Raw genomic sequence first — 12,637 nt, 5'->3', positions numbered from 1 at the left:
TTATACAAGTAGTCAAGAGGAACCAGACTACTCCTTCAGCACGTCACTTAGCTATTCCCTCAGCTAAATATCCAATGTCATCTTTCACAAGTTCTCCCTTTCACAAAACACTAGGACATGAACACAATTCAACCAACCTCCGTGACACTTCTTAACAAGGATTGTTATTTCCTCTATTGTCCAATAACACACTTCTCATTTTTGTCTGAGACTTCATCAGATTGGCTTTCAACACATAGATTTCTACCACCATTCTGCTCTAGACTACTTAGACATTTTCTTAGGAATTTGAAGCTTTCTTACAGCTCTCCTCTTTTCTTTCCATGCTTTCACCACAATCACCTTTAATGGTTCTTTTGTGACCACGTGGGATATTTTTTTGCATAAACCACAAAACTCTTCCATTTTCTACTCATTACCTAGTTCCAAAGCTCCTGCCAAATTTTTAGATATTTGTTCCAGTAGCACATCACCTCTTAGTATGAAGTTCCTTCCTAGACCTCTCCAGCTGCTATGACTGAATGCCAGAGACTGAATGGTTTTTAAACAACTATAATTTCTTTCTCAGTTCTGGAAGCTAGGAAGTCCAAGATCAGGCCTGGCACATTCATGTCTGCTAGTGAGGGCCTGCTTCCTGGTCTATAGGCAGTCACCTTCTTGCTGAGTCCTCACATGGTAGAATGAATAAGTGGTGTCTCTTGGAACTCTTTATAAGAGCCCATTCTTTCCTATTGATGAGCACTTCATGCTGATCACCTAGGCACTTCCCAAAGGTCCCACCTCCGAATATCACAGTAGGTTTCAACATATGAATTTGAGGAGCACACAAACATTCATTCTGTAGTAGTAACAAAAATGAAATAACCACAAAAATATAGAGCAGAAAAAGGGGGGATTAAAAGCATTTTGTATAATACTAAATATATATTTAATACAAAAGAAGTCATTGGTTGAAGAAAAGAGTAGTAGAAATGATTTAAGACATAAACAAGTAATGTGGGGGATATAAATCCTACCTTATTAGTGCTTGTATTAATATCTAGATTATTTTCCTATTTGGTGAATACACTGGCTTATCATGCCAAATATTTTATTTAACTGTTATAATCTAAAGTAAACCTAACATTATACATCTACTTGTATTTTTCTATGCAAAGAAATTAATCTCTAATTTCTAAGAAAATAAACTTAACTTCTTTTGAATAAGGATACATAATATAACATATATAATACATTATATTATATTATAATTTATATAATTATACATATTATACATATATACTTATTATATATATACACAAAACATTATATATGTTAAACTTATAACATATATATAACATATGTAATGTATAATATAACATAATACTTTACAGCAATACAAGCCATGACATCACAGATAATGGGAATAATGATAAATGTCTGAAAGCTATATATTCATCAAAATAAAACCTGCATACTTAAGAAAAATCATAATTTAATACAATAAAATAGGTCATCAACAACATATAAACTTCCACTTACATCTATTTTTTCTCTAAATTGTAAACATTTCCCAATATATTTGCTTAATTATATATTTTATTAGATACTCCACCAAAATATTCAGTATTTTAAAAATCTTATTCCAAACTATTGGTCTCAGTCTATCATATTCAGCACCAAATAGTTTTAAAAGTGTGTTATGCAGTCACATCACACTTCTTGGCTCTGTGAATTTAGACAAGTTACTTAATTGCATTTAAACATCATCTTTTTGTGTTTAAAATGGGAGGTAATGGTAGCCTACCTTAGTGATTTGTGGGAGGACAAAATGATTTAAATATGGAAAGCACCTGACAATGTCATCTGTTACTACTCTTTATAGTTAGCTTCTTGGATCCCTTTTGTCATTCCTATTATCACTGTCAATCCACCTAACAAATATCTCTGCACATAACCTATTACACATGCTTCCATAGTAGACTGATTCCTAAATGTCCTTTACCTTAGTTCTCTTACCTTTTAGGGAGTGTTTATTAAACAAAAGTAATAATATCAAATAATTCTACATCTGATCCACATTGATTTTCCTCTTCTGCTCTACCCTCCTTTCCAGGTTTTTCTGTATCTAATTATCTCAAACAGCCTTTTAATTTACATGTTCTATAACTAAAACTTCTGGAAGAACTAAAAATTATAACAAATCTGTCATATATTGGACTTTAGGGAAACTGTATACAGGAGGGCCATTATGTTCTAGTGCTCTGATTATCTTATAATGATGGCCAAAACAAAACAAGACAATTGCATGGACATTTATTATATCATTAGTTTATATAGTTATTAGGTTTTTATTATTTATTCATTATAAAGAATGATGATCTTTGAACATTTGACTTTAATGTTTTTTTTTTTGTTTGTTTTTGTTTTTTTCTGAGAGAGAAAGAGAGAGAGAGAGAAGAAACCACTCTTCCAGACTTTGGAAGAGGTCTGGCCAAATGGGAAGAGTGAGAGTGTGAGCAGGGGAGGGTCAGAGAGAGAGGGAGGTACAGGATCTGAAGCAGGCTCCAGGCTCTGAGCTGTCAGCACAGAGCCCGACGCGGGGCTCAAACCCACAAACCGTGAGATCATGACCTGAGCCGAAGTCAGACGCTTAACGTACTCAGCCACCCAGACGCCCCCGAACAAGTTTGACTTTAAGTCTGTCCTTATGGAACTCACTAACTAGTGGGGAGAATTTGCATTCAACAGTAATTGTGCACATTTCATACTGAATTTACACCGAGGTTAGGTTGTCACTTCAGACTCATATATTAGAGATCTCAATTGGTCTCAAATATATTAGTAACTTCAAGGATTCAGGCAATTAGGTGGAACAGGCCAAGTAGAAAGAGGTCTGGCCATTGAGAATGACTCTCCTTGTCCTTCCTTCCTGACTCAGACAAGAACTCTGCCCTAGAATAAGAGGTTTCTATCTGAGGCATATGCGTTATTACTGCAGATATCAGGAAACATTTAGCTTATAAAACCTATTTGTACTTCAGCTTACATGATATTTCCGAGGGAGCCATACCAATAAACCCTTAGCTTCTGGGTTTGTTTTCTACAAGCAATTTTTAACAAGAATCATTCTATTAAGAAAATCCAATTGATAAGTACACTATTTTTAGAAAAAAAAAAAAAAAGTCTGTTCAGTCAGAAGTTCAGTTACCACACAAACAAAGGGATTAAATCAGATGACTTGCCTTCTTTCTTTATACCAGCAATGTCCCTCTGACAGCATGGAGCAAATGAATCACCGGGTGTATATTTCAACTCTATTTTCATCTTTTATATTGCTAGGTTACATGAGGAAAAAAAGAACGTATGAGAAAAATATTCGGCCACATTACTTACTTGAGAAAAGGAATATGGTTGATACAGTAAATTTACACTAAAAATGTATGTATACGTTCCTATTAAAATGTGCTGTAGACCATTTATTCATTTTTCAGCATATCTTTCCCTTTATTTGACTCATTCTATGACCATGCAGGGAATAGTATATCATTTTGGTCAAATTTATTCTATGTAGTATTTGCTAAAAAGAAAACTTAAAAAAGGAATGAATCTTCAAAAATTTTGCTGACATGAAATGTTGGTAAATTAGGCATCAAGAGCACAATACTTTTTATGCTTTCATATTTTTGCTGTGTATTGTTTTATTGCAGAATATTTTATTGTAATAGCACCATTTCTGAGATCACACTTACTTTTATTGCTTCCATGTGATTGGAATATATTACATAAGTAAAACTTGACTTATTAGTTCAAATGGATGTATGCACGAGTATTTCTAAATGTCATTTTACTAGAAGTCTAAGTTTTATATAATTTACAGGAATGGATCCCTAAAGACAAATCTCATAAACTTTCATTTGCACAAATCTTCCTTTTCAACTGACAAGATAATAGGACATCACAGCTTTGCAGACTGCACAGTTTTAAAATGTGGTAACAAGGAGTAGCTAACAATGAGTGAAATAGAAAGTCAAAGCACTTATACAAGTAAAGTTATTAAGTGGGATATAAATGTGAAAATAGCCAGATCATGGATCTCAAAGTTACTAAATCCATGATTGTGGTTTCTCATATTTTGTTCATGATAGATAGATAGATAGATAGAGAGATAGAGAGATAGAGAGATAGACAGATAGATAGAAAGCTGTTCTATGTTTATAATTATTTCCTTCACCAAAATTGGACCTCATGGAATAGTGCCTGAAAAACTGTTCACTATCATACTCTGTAAGAGAATCATACTCTGTAAGAGATTTTTAAAAAGATCTAAATAAGCAAATACATGTTTGTTAAAACCAGGTGAATTCTTTGTTTTCCAATTTTTAAAAATTGAGATATATACCATAAAACTCATCATTTCAAAGGATAAAATTCAGTGCTTTCTATTATTGACAAGGGTGTGCAAACATCACTACTAATTAATTCCAGAATAGTTTTATCATCTCAAAAAGAAATCCTTACCTATTAGCAGTCATTTTCTTTTTCCCCTTCCCCAATCTCCTGGTAACCATAAATCTCCATTTTTGTCTCCGTAGAATTGCCTGTTCTAGACACTTGATAGAAATGGAATCAAATAATATATGACCTTTGTGTCTGGCTTCTTTCACTAAGCATAATGTTTTCAAGGTTTGTGTATAGGATAGCATATAGCAGTATTTCATTCCTTTTTATTTGCTGAAAAATATTCCATTGCACAGGTATTCCACATTTTGTTTATCCTTAGTTGATGGGGATATGGGTTGTTTCTATTTTTGGCTATTGTGAATGATGCACAGATGCTTACTGAATTATATAATATCCTTATCCTATATTTTATAAGACAGAAACTGGATGATCAATGTATATGTCTATTTATATATAGTTGTTTGTATTTGATAGCAAAAGGGCTTACTTTTTATGTTATAGAATCAATTCTAGAGAGCAAATTATATACAAACTTTTATACAATCTTCATATTTAAATTCTCTAAAAATCATAGATGTTTTCAGAGAAAAATCACTGCTATTTCTATGGTGGCATCTTTCATTTACTAAAATCTTATTATAAAATAAAAATATAATAAATTTCCCGTTTCTTTTTTATAACCCCAGCCAAAGTTAGGGAAACAATGTCAATTTATAGAAACTAAAGACATTGACTTTTACATTATTCTCTTGAAATACTTTTAATTTTATTTTTAAATGTTTTATTTATTTCTGAGAGAGCGAGAGGCACAGCATGAGAACTGGAGGATCAGAGAGAGAGGGAGACACAGAATCTGAAGCAGGCTCCAGGCTCTGAGCTGTCAGCACAGAGCCTGATGCGGGGCTCGAACCCAGGAGCTGTGAGATCATGACCTGAGCCGAAGTCGGACGCTTAACCTACGGAGCCACCCAGGCACCTCGCTTGGAATAATTATTAAAGAGAGAAAATGAATTAGGCACCCAATACAGAAAATAATATCAAGAAAATTTGGGGCAATGACAATTAAATAATGATTCCAATAGCAAACTAATGAAACAGAGAATAGAAAAACACAATGGCAAAGCAAATTCTAAATTTGCTATCTTAAGATCAACGATATATATTCTCTAAATCAGAAATATACATACTACACACGCGCGCGCGCGCGCACACACACACACACACACACACACACAGTGTAATTCCCTTTTCTTTCCTGTATCTTTCCTTGCCTGTACTCTCAAATACCCTGGGCATTCTCAACTGTATCTTTCACATCAGCATTTATGCTTCCTAAAATAACTTGCATTTGAACCCCCACTTTGGTTCTGCCCTCCCTACTCCCATGCAAAACAGCATTTACTTCTACCTCTTATGCTCCCAAGCATTTCAATTCTTTCTCTGGCATTAACAACATTTCTTCCTGGGTTTCGTAATGACTCTTTCTCCTCTACCCAACAATTTGCTTTATATCAGAGCACTTAACACCCTTTAAATTAATCGCTTGTTTAGTCCATCTTCTGGAGTCCATCTTCCTGAGAGAGAGCCATCTTCTATTCCACTAACAGTCATTTCCCCAATGTCTAGAACTCCATCTGCAACATTAAAAAGTACTCAGTAAGTAACTGATGAAAGAAAAAAATTATTCACATATTAAACAATTATCAAGCTAAAATAATAGTAAAGAGTTTTATTTATAGGAGCCAGTGCATTGGTATAATGTCTGGTGCTTTTAATTGCTTATTTTTGAAAGCTTGTTTTTTCTAAATACAGTCCATTTATGGATTACCTTTTTGTCTCATAAGTGATGTTCATTTTGCACTTTAGTTGTTGTTCCATAGGCCATGCATTTTTAATGTGAATGATAGCTCTTCCAGGTGGATGAAACTTGGACCTAGAGACCAAAAAATTCTCAGTAAAAGCAATGTTTTGTGACCCTATAATACTGAACTCTACCCAACAAAATTCTATTCCTTAATATTGATTTTTTGGTGAAATTCAAATTAAACTTATTTTTTTCTCTTTAATATGGCAACAATGAAGAAAGTGTTGAAAACAGTGATTTGGACAATACTATACTTTAAAAATATTTTTAACAAAACCTTTCCAGTGTCACATTGATTTGGAAAGTGGCAAGTATATAATTCCTCATCAAAAGCACTTAAAAAATTTCTTTGGGGATGAGCACTGAGTGTTATGTAGAAACTAATTTGACAATAAACTATTTGTAAAAAAAAAATAAAATAAAATAAAATAAAAAAAAAATTTATACTGTGCTATCTCATTTATTTTTTTAAAGTTTTTTCTTACTATGTGAAAAATGCTGATGGCATTTTGATAAGGATCAAATTAAATGTGTACATTGGTGTTTTTATTTTATTTCCAGTTAGCTAAGATACAGTTTTATGTTATTTTCAGGTGTACAATATAGTAATTTAACTCTTTGAAATACCACCCTGTGCTCTTACAGTGCAGTACTTAAGCTCTATCACCTATTTAACCCATCATCCCACCCACCTCTTTTTTAAGGTTGCTTTGGCTATTCTGGACTTTTTATGGTTCTATACAATATGATTGTTCTAGTTCTTTGAAAAATGCTATTGGTATTTTGATAGGGATTGCATTAAATATGTAGATTGCTTTGGGTAATATAGACATTTTAATATTTGTTCCATGGGTATGGAAGGTCTTTCCATATCTTTGGGTAGTCTTCAAGTTCTTTCATCAATGTTTTATAGTTTTTAGAGCACAAGTCTTTCACCTCTTTAGTTAGGTTTATTCCTTGGTATCTCATTATTTTCAACAAACTTGTTAATGGGATTGTTTCTCAATTTCTCTTTCTGCTGCTTCATTTGGTGTATAGAAATGCAACAGATTTCTGTACATTGATTTTTGTATCCTGCAACTTTACTGAATTCATTTATCAGTTCTAGCAATTTTTTTTTTTTTTTTTTGGATTTTCTGTATAGAGTATCAGGTCATCTGCAAATAGTATAAATTTTACTACTTCTTTGCTGATTTGAATGCCGTTTATTTATTTTTGTTGTCTGATTGCTATGGCTAGGACTTCCAGTACTATGTGGAATAAAACGGGTGAGACTGCACATCCCTGTCTTCCCCCAAACCATAAGGAAAAAGCTCTGAGGTTTTTCCCCATTTAGTGTGATGCTAGCTGTGTGTTGTTGTTGTTGTTGTTTTTCCTATATACGGCCTTCATTATTTTGAGGTATGTTAACTTTGTTGAGGGATTTTATCATGAATGGATATTGTGCTTTGTCAAATGTACTTTTTTTGCACCTATTGAAATGATAGTTTGATTCTTTTCTTTTCTTTTATTAATGTGATGTATCCCATTGATTGACTTGTGAATATTGAACCATCTATGCCACCCAGGAATAAGCCCCACTTGATATTGGTGAATGACTTTTTTAATATATTGTTGGGTTTGGTTTGCTATTAATTTGTTGAGGATTTGTACATGTACATTCATCAGAGATATCAACCTGTAGTTCTCTCTCTCTCTCTCTCTCTCTCTCTCGGTTATTGTTGTTGTTGTCTTTATCTGGTTTAGTACCTGGGTAATGGGTAATGCTGGGCTCATAGATTGAATTTGGAAGTTTTCTAGTCTCTTTTGTTTTTGGAATAGTTTAAAGAAGATAGATATTAACTTTTCTTTTTGTAGAATTCACTTGTCAAGCCATCTGGTCTTGGACTTTTGTTTGTTGGGAGATTTTGGTTATTGACTCAGTTTCTTTCCTGGTTATTAGTCTGTTCAAGTTTACTATTTCTTCCTGTTTCAGTTTGGGTAATTTATATTTTTCTAGAAGTTTACCCATTTCTTCTAGGTTTTAGCATATAGTTTTTCATAATATTCTCTTATATTTGTATTTCTGTGGTTTTGGATGTTATTTCCACCCAGTCATCTGTACTTTTATTTATTTGGGTCCTTTGTCTATTCTTTTTGGTAAGTCTGGCTAAAGGTTTATCAACATTATTAATTTTTTCAAAGAACCAGCTCCTGGTTTCATTAATTTGTTCTATTGATTCTTTTTAGTTTAGTTTCTATGTCATTTATTTCTGCTCTAATATTTATTATTCCTTCTGTCTGATGGCTTTTGGCTTTGTTTATTGTTCTTTTTATAGCTTCTTTCAATGTAAAGTTAGGTTGTTTATTTGATATTTTTCTTGCTTCTTGAGGTGGACCTGTACTGAGGTAGGCCTGTATCCCTCTTACAACCACTTTTGCTACATCCCAAATGTTTTAGACCATTGTATTTTTGTTTTCACTTATTTCCATTTTTATTTTTTCTTTTAGTTCTTTGTTGATATATTCATTGTTTAATCACATGTTATTTAACCTCCATGTATTTGTGGTCTTTCTAGAAAATTCATCTTTTAAAAATATTCAGTGTTATCAATATCAGATAGATTTTAAACTGTATTCTTTCATATTTGAGGCAAAAATGGTAGTATCATGAACAAGATAAAACTGCACAGGTATATTATATTTTAGTGTTAAAAGCTGTGTACTTTGTGTGTAGAGATGGGTGAGAATATTAAAGTTTTTATCTTATTGTTGAGAGGAGACAGAGCATGAGCCAGGGAGGGGCAGAAAGAGAGGGAAACACAGAATGTGAAGCAGAGTCCAAGTTCTAAGCTGTCAGCAGACAGCTGATTAAGTCAAATGTTTAACCAATTGAGCCACCCAGGAGCCCCAAAAATTTACTAGATATTTTATGGTATAAGATATTATTATTTAATTTGATGAAGTGATTATTTTATAAACATATTTTATGATTTCAAAATTAATTCTAAAATATTTTAAATAAGATGATAAAATTTTGGTATTTTCTACAAAAAACTTCCTGAGGTAGGTTTTAGCGAGTCTATTACAAATTAATAATTTTTAAAGCTGGATAGTTTCAAAGAAACAATGTTATCTACTACTGTATAGGTCTGATATTTTCTATAATATATAGTTTTTTTTTAATTTGCAGATCATATTATTTACAGTCTGTTTCTTAATGGGTTAAATTATGCGAAAACTAAAAAGAAATGAATGACCAAAAATTCTGTGATAAAATCATTTTTGCTAGATGTAATTCTATACTGATTTCTTAATGTTTCAAAGCTATAATGTGCATGAAGATATCCAAGTGTCTGAAAAATCTAATATAAAATAATCAACATGCTTTAGTCCACCATTCCCAAATATTTTGATCACTGAACCATTTTATCACAATGTTAGTAGTTATTTATTTCCCAAAGAAAACACGAAGAGAAGCTTTTATTTATGATATTTCACCATTTATTTAGCTATTGGACTTTTCTGATATCTCCTCACATGAGAGACAAATGTGAAACAGCATGGGCATTGACGTCAAATACCTGTGGTGTTGAAGTCTAGATACACCAGTTGTTAGCTTTGTAAGTGTGTGCAAGGGAATTAACATTGCTCAACCTCATTTTTCTCTCCCGTAAATTAGGTATAAAATAAATCCCAGAGAGTTATTAAGATTAAGTGCACCACCGTGTGAAATACTAATAATGGTAACATTTCTCCTAGAATTTATTTACTAACATATCTAAGGAAATAAATAAATCTAAGCTACTACAGTAAATTAACAAACTAGGCTATAAGAAAAATAGTCTTAAAATATTTAATTCCTCTTTTTTGTGTGTAAAATGATGAGAATTTATTTACCACAATTCAGCTTGAAAGATACATGTTACGTGTATGGTGAATAAAGCTAATGGAACTTAAGTCAGTCACTCTCTTTTTGGTTAAGGGAGAATAGACTTCTGCTGGAGGATATACTTATCTGGAGAATGGAGCACTGTGTTTGTTTCTGAATACAATAGTAAGATAATAATGAGGAAGGTAAGGAGTCTATAAATGTAATCTGTAGGATTCCTTTTTTACCAAAGTAGATATCTTTGGCCCCAAATAGACAAAATTGGTAAAGAAATGATAAGCCCTCATCAAAATGTGTAAGGCTGATTTATAGAAAAGAGATTACAGTTATCCTGTATTACATCAAGTTAGAAGGAATAGAATGGAATTATTTTCCAAGCCTTTGTTTTAGATTTCTTTAAACAGTATTTCCTGAATGTGTAGTACTTTAAATTTGGGAGACAACTCATATACAGATCATCTATATAGGTACGTGTTAAGCAAAATTATGCTGTTAATTTGAAATATTGTGGACTGTTAAAATATTATTATTCTACCAAACATTCATTTTCTTCTACTTCCTTAGTTTAGACACATTTTGCTGATTTCACTGTGAGGTCCACCTCTATTCTATACACCTCCAAAGCATAAGACCATCTCCCAAACTCAGTGGATCATGTTTATGAGGTAAAATCCAACTATATTGGTTCTATTTCCCTTGCTTAGAACAAATTGAGAGGGTCAGACTCAGTAATGACTCCTTAAATATGTGGGTATTTGGCTTAGATTTGGCTGATGGAGGAACACGTGTTCATGATTTTATTACTCCTTTTTCTGTCTCTAGACATAGTCATCTATGAACATTTTCTGGTTCAGCCATCATGAGTGACTTAAGAAGATCCAGAGTGAGGGTAAAAATGACTTACTTAGGATGCCAGACAGGAGAGAAGCAAGAAACTTTGTGTTTAATGTTATTATCATTGAATCACTTAATAAGCCAGCCCTCAAATCTGATCTGGCTTTGGAGGTCCTATTATGGGAGATACATGAAATCATGTGTGTCCTTCATGATTAGTCAGTTTGAGTCAGAATTATTTTTGATGTGGTTGCTGTTATTTTAACTTACAATTGTTCTAATTTCAGAAAAACAACAATAACAATGACAACAATCCTAAATGTGATTCATCCAATTACTGAATAGTTTTAGTGATTATATAATAACCCAATTCTGCCAAGTAACATAGTCACAGATACACAATCATATTGATCATGTTAATCTGCTATAAATCATAAGACCAAACTTACCAAGTCAGTCATAATATGAAATTATTTGCTTCTAGACTATATTTTTGAGTGAATGCTAAAATTATTCCAAAATTTAAAGAAAGCCAAAAATACTAGGAAAAACTAATGGAAATAATCACAATTTACTAACAAAATAAGCCATATCAATTAGAATTCTTGATAAAATAAAAGTATGATGTGTGAGAAAGTAACTATTCATTTCTTGTTTATTTGTATTAATATCATCTTATGTTCCCTCATATATTCAAGCTTTGTATTTTTCTTCCTAAGAGATGCTTCCATAGAAGTTCTTCAGAATTCTCCAGAACGATAAGGTGGAAGGGTACAAAGGAATAATTAGGTCTTATATTTGTTTCTCCACATTCTATTTTTTAAAAAGCTATGAACTATTCATTATAAGAAGAGGATTATTCATTGAATTTTCAACTGACAAAATTATATAAATTTCAACCAGAGTGATAGGACATATTACTGAGAGTAAAATTTTTTCAAACTGATAATGGAAGACCATGAAATGAATTTCTGTAAAAAATCTTAAGAAAATAACTTAAATTCATAGCATTCTTAAAGCAAACAGGCTTTTATGGCATCTTAATTCTGCTTTTTAAGAATCATACCTCATCATGCAGTTCAAATAAAAATTCTCACAAAGGATAAAGTGATAATAGAAATAATAATAAGAGGTGATATACAGAAACAAATTGTTTAAAGAATATACATAGAGGATTCTTGACAAAAGAAAAAAGAAATATTCATGCATTATAACATGCCTTAAAATTGCATTGTGATAACTTTTATAAGTATTTTCACATAATAAATGTGATTTTGTAACAATGAGCTATATGTAATATTCAAAGTAGCTCACAAGATCATTTAAAAATCTCTCCCACATGAAAATAGGAAATCTTCCTCAAGGTAGAAATATTCATGATTGTTCTGGTATTCCTACCTTAACATACAGCGTCTATTTACTAAGTCAAAACTTTTGCTTGGGCAAGATTAAAAAAAGTAATAAAGTGAAACAAATGTTAAAATATGAATGACATATGAAATTAATTTCCCTATAGAACTTGGCAGTCATTTCAAAAGAAAGCATAGGGATTTTATGAAACTATACTCACTTCATTTATATAGCAAATGATACTTATTTTTCATATCAAAGAGGCTGAAAGAATG

At 32.0% G+C, this 12,637-nt stretch overlaps 1 long non-coding RNA gene across 2 annotated transcripts in view; it reads left to right on the top strand.

The window, feature by feature from the left end:
- LOC120225120 overlaps positions 1 to 12,637 on the top strand; it is a 116,044-nt gene that overhangs the window by 100,373 nt on the left and 3,034 nt on the right. The window contains exons 3-4 of one of the 2 annotated variants that reach the window (XR_005526738.1): positions 3,322 to 3,420; positions 10,743 to 10,843. This is a non-coding gene — a long non-coding RNA (uncharacterized LOC120225120). The remainder of the gene's footprint in view (positions 1 to 3,321; positions 3,421 to 10,742; positions 10,844 to 12,637) is intronic. The other variant, XR_005526739.1, reaches the window with a different exon arrangement.

This window comes from Hyaena hyaena, unplaced genomic scaffold (genome assembly GCF_003009895.1).
Source record: "Hyaena hyaena isolate Hyena2069 unplaced genomic scaffold, ASM300989v1 scaffold_1330, whole genome shotgun sequence".
NCBI classification, from domain to species: Eukaryota; Metazoa; Chordata; class Mammalia; order Carnivora; family Hyaenidae; genus Hyaena; species Hyaena hyaena.
The sequence above is the reverse complement of the archived record's forward strand: the minus strand, read 5'-3'. Positions and strand labels throughout refer to the sequence as shown.